This window comes from Acomys minous (genome assembly GCF_964271855.1).
Source record: "Acomys minous genome assembly, chromosome: 4".
NCBI classification, from domain to species: Eukaryota; Metazoa; Chordata; class Mammalia; order Rodentia; family Muridae; genus Acomys; species Acomys minous.
The window spans coordinates 61,976,121-61,981,598 of record NC_140486.1 but is presented as its reverse complement, the minus strand read 5'-3'; positions in this window follow the sequence as shown (position 1 = coordinate 61,981,598).

Genomic DNA, 5,478 nt, shown 5'->3' with positions numbered 1-5,478 from the left:
TAAACTTCAAACCAAAACTAATCATAAGAGATAAGTAAGGGACACAACATACTCATCAAAGTAAATATTCACCAAGAAGACATTTTAATTCTTAACATCTGTGCCTCAAACACAAGGGCACCCATGTTTGTAAAGGAAACACTTCTAAAGCTTAAAGACATATTGACCCTAATACACTAATAGTGGGAGACATAGTACTCTGCTGTTATCAATAGACAGGTCATTAATACAAAAACTAAACAGAGATGCAGGATCATAGTGAAGTTATAAAGCAGATGGATTTAACAGATATTAAAAGAACATCACACAAAAGAGTATGCCTTCTTTTCAGCACCCCATGAATCTTTCCTTCAAACTGGCCACATACTCAGTCATGAAGTAAGTCTCAATAGATTGAAGAAAATTGAAATAACTCCCTGTAACATACTTGACCATCACAGGTTAAGGCTGGATATCACCAGCAACAGAAACAAAAGAAATCTTATCGTCATTAGGGAAATGCAAATCAAAGCTACTTTGATTCCATCTTATACCTGTCAGAACGGCTAAGATAATCATGTTGGTGAGGTTGTGGAATAAAGGGAACACTCATCCATTGCTGATGGGAGTGCAAATTTGTACAGTCACTATGGAAACCAGTGTAACAGTTCCTCAGAAAGAAGGGAATTGATCTACCTCAGGATCTAGTTATAACACTCTTGGGCATATGCCCAAAGGATGCTCAATGTGACCACAAGGACACTTGCTCAACTATGTTTATATTGGCTTTAAACATAATAGCCAGAAACTGGAAATAACGTGGATGTCCCTCAATTCAAGAATAGATAAAGAGGACGTGGTATAGTTACACAATGCAAGCATTATTTAGTTCTTTAAAAAATGACAACATTAAATTTACAGGCAAATATATGGAACTAAAAAAAAATCATCCTGAGTTGAGGTAACCCAGACCCAGAAAGATAAGTTAGGTGGTATGTATTCACTTATATCTAGATATTATCCATTAAATAAATGATAACCAAGCTATAATTCATAGATCCACAGAGGATAGGCATGGAGGACAGGGCTAGAGGGAACATGTGGATGTCTTGTGAGGGGAAATAGAACAGATTTTATGTTAGGATGGAGTTGGAGTAGGGGGATCTATGGGAGAATCATGGGAGAGAGGACTGAGGGAGAAAATGAAGTGAGAGACAGCTACAATTGTAAGGCTTTTAAGGGTGGAAGGAGCAACAAAATAACTCCAAATGCTATTCTGCTATGCTCATGGACTGGTGCCTTATTCAGCCTCATAAGAGAGGCTTCCTCTTGTAGCATATTAGAAAAATCAGAGACCCACAAACAGATGTTACACAGAGAGAGACAGACCTTGGAATACACAACTCTAAATAATATGTCTTCATCAATTCCTTCCCTGAAGAGGAAGAGGAGGTAGAAAGAGTGTGGGAGCTGGAGGAGATGGAGGATGCCACAAGAACAAAGCACACTGAATCAACCAAGCAAGGTACACAAGAGCACACAGAACCTGAAACAACAAACACAGGGCCTACATGGGTCTACACCAGGTTCTCTGCTGTTAGCTTAAGAGACTCCTCACTGTGAAAACAAGTGGATTTCTGACTGTTTTGCCTACTTTCGGAGACTCTTTTTCTTATGTTAGGTTGTCTTGTCCAGCTTTGATCTGATAGTTTTTGCTGCGTTGACTTATTTTGTTATGTTTGTTATTTATCTCTTAGAAGTCTTAGAAGCCTGTTCTTTTCTAATGGGGGGATTCTATATAGAAGAGGGGGTATGTAGGTACTGTGAGAAATGGAGGGAGGGGAAACTGTATTCGGATTGTATTGTATGAGAAAACAATCTATTTTTAATAAAAGAGTAGGGGAAAGAAGTTACATCCAAAGAAAGATGACTACAAGGAGGTTCAAAGAAAATAGAAGGAAAGAAAGAAAGAAAGAAAGAAAGAAAGAAAGAAAGAAAGAAAGAAAGGGTTGACAAGTTGTGCATTCCTGTAGCTCCAGAGCCTTGGGACATTCAGACACAGGATTTCTGGGGTTTGTAAGCTGACATATTACTTCCAACTTCAGTGATAGACCCTGTTTCATGGGAATAAAGTGGAAAATGATACAAAGCAGGAGCATGAATGCTCATACACATACATACATAACACACACACACACACCCCTAATGAATGTATATATATACATATATAATGGCTAAACCACAGTGTCTTTATTTACCCTTTAGTGTTGTTCAAAGACAACAAAGAAAATATTAAAATGAGTGAGTCCATCAGTGACTAAAGGGAAAATGTCCTTTGGTCCATTCTGAGAGACCTATAGTTCTAACACTAAATTCTAACAACAACAAAAAAACATAGCATTGCATTGATTCATTTATTTGTGTAACTGCCCTGTTTCCAAGAGTTTAAAGTCACTTTCAAAGAGCTATGTGGTATAGAATGACACTAATAAATGGAGAAAATAGTCAAAGAAAAGCAAGTGAAACAAATGACAAATAAGAGTTGAAATGAGATGACTGCATTCCAGTATGATGAGGCCTCTAAGGGTGAGCAGAAAGTGACTCTTGTTGGAAAATGCGAAGGGGAACAGCTCTGTGTTCATGAATTGTGGGACTCTAAAATTCATATTTTGTATTATTTGTACACATCCAAATGTGAGTTTAAGGTCAGTCTGGGCTACATTTGATGTTGTCTTAAAGCAACAAAAAAGTTCTGCCCATTAAGCATGACTATTCTGCATTATGGGCACATTTAATAACACGTGGGTCTTTAGAATTCTCTCTGTCAATGACTTTATTAGCATCACCTGCCAATGTTTCCCAAAAAATTATTCTGGTTCTGAGGATCCTTTTGGGTTACAACCTCTGTAGAAAGGGTTTTCTGTAACTTGTGTTTTTCACCCAGGCCCTTGTTCTGGGAAATGATAACTCTGAGACTTAAATAGATTTAAGCCTAGGCCAATATGGCAAGGCATATCTCCTGACTTGACATAACTAATATCCCTCTTTATTCTAAGTTCTGCCATGTGGCTGATTTCCTCTGCTTGAGTCTCATGTATCTGTCCTCAGTGTCCCAGTTCCTCTCCAGACTGGAACTCCTTCCTCCAATTTCCTGCCTCAGCCCTACGCCAATCAGCTGTTTATTGTCAGGTAAAGAATCCAATAGAGTGCATGGGACTATACCTACAAACCTCCATTGTATTTTGATGCCAAGGGTTGGTACAAGCTTTGTGTATGTTAAGTATGCTCTCTTCCACTGAGCTACACCTCCATCTCCTACTTCCATTTTGAAATGTGAAGAGCCTCCTAGATGCTAACTGGAGAACTGTAGAAATGACCCCTTGCTGCATCCCAGACACTCCCCCTTCCCAGAAAGCATGTGTTTAAAGAGCCACAGATACATCCTCCTGTTGCTCAAAACAACCTTTGTTTACTTCCTGCTTAAAAACTTAAGTCTTGAGATCACTTTCAAGACCTTTCCCCATAGTCTCTGCAGAGAATTTTAAGAGTCCCTGGGAAACCACGTGGACTCGTTCTGAGCAACTTGTCCTCTGTGATTGTGAAATCACTATATCAAGAACAAAAATGAAGGATGTATTTGATTTGCATCCTTCCACAATGTGAGAAGTCACCAAGGAACAAGTTTTGTTGACTGTGCAAAGGGGTTCAGTTTCCCTTGACAAATAACATTGGCAAACACAATTTCTTTCCTTCATGTTCTACTTACTTAATATTACCTCTCTGACCTTACATCACACAGTAAGTTCATCTATCTATATGTACACGTGTCAGTTACAGAATGTCTACAAAAGACTTGAAGAGGGCACCTTGCAAAGGTCAATGAATTCAAAGAAGTCCTACTGCAACTAGAGGCAAAAGACTCTAAGAGATGTAGAGATAGTCGTTTCGATATGAGAGTTATATAATAAACTGTCACAGAACCAAGCCATGGGGTCACAGGTTTGAGATAAGCATCAATATTGAATTGAACTGCAGAGACAAGGTTGAGGACTATCAAAGCTATAGTGGTGAGGTGAGAAACAGGTCCAGACAAACAGGAAGACAGTGCATGACAATTAGAGTCAGCTACACCAGCAATGGTAATGTTGCTGAAATGAAGCTCTAGGAGTCCTCTGTCTATATCTTGGTGCACATACAAACTGGTCAAATGACAAAGTTATAGTAATGTCCTATCCATTTAGATGTCTTCCTGTTCCTGGGGTCCTGTTGAGAGTGTTGCAACCTTCTTCAGGCACGATTGATGAGTTCTAAGGCCTAATTTTTCTAATATGCTCTTAACATACTCATTTGCTCATATGGTCCTAGCCTACATTGTGGCATTTATAATGTGGTACCAATTTTCATTTTAGGAACAATTTGTCAATCTGTGTCTCATGGGTGATGCTTTATAAGAGGTGCTATTCTCATACACGACAAGTTGAACACATTCAATATAGAATCTATTCTTGTGAAACAAGCCACCCTAGACAAGGTAGCATGAAAACAGAGAGCTCAACTGTTTTACACACTACAGAGTCACAGTGCAGGGCATCTGGTCTCAGAAACACTGAATTCCCTCTTACAATTTTCTGTTAGACTGAGACTTCTAATTTTGCTTTCAATTTATGCCAAGCTGAAGGCCAGTGGGCTACAAATGTCCTCTGCCTTGAAATGGAAATTCTCCTGACCCAGACTTTAAGATGCTGGGATTACAGATAAAATGAGGCTGCTACATTCTTCATCCATGCGTGTGCCAGTGAGCAAGGAACACATAAATACATGTGATGTTTCACGGTATGTATTTATTAAATAGTTAAGACTGATGGATTATTAAGCAGTGTCACATGGAGAAATGTTTGTTTGTCTGTTTGTTTAATTAAAGCTGTCCTTGCACTAAAGAAGATATACTGTTGTGTGCTTTCTCAAGGTGAAGTGACCAAATTTAAGAGCACATGAAAGCAGAATATCTAGTAGTTTTCTCCAGAGTTGTTTGCCAAACAGGCGAAGTTTAGGTTAGCCTGCTTGATTTATAACTTGAATCTTGCTCATTTACTTGAAATGTATTAAGAAAAATGATGACAAGCAAAGTCATTATAATGACTTAATTGAAGAAGAAAAGAAGAAGAAGAAGAAGAAAAAGAAGAAGAAGAAGAAGAAGAAGAAGAAGAAGAAGAAGAAGAAGAAGAAGAAGAAGAAGAAGAAAGTGATTGGGATGTGTCTGTTAGGGTAAAAAGGGAAGGATTGAGTTCTGTCTCTGTCAACTGCTGAGAATCAGAAACAAATGTGAGTTGCAGGTGTCTTGAAGGAAAGCAGAGGGATGTTTAGAGGAAGAGAGGAGACAAACTGGACTCGGCAGAGGCAAGAAATGGGAGAGTGGCAGGCAACTGGGTGGGAGGATACGCTCAGTATACAATACTGATCTGAACACTTAAAATTTTGAAGGTATTAGAAGATTTCAAA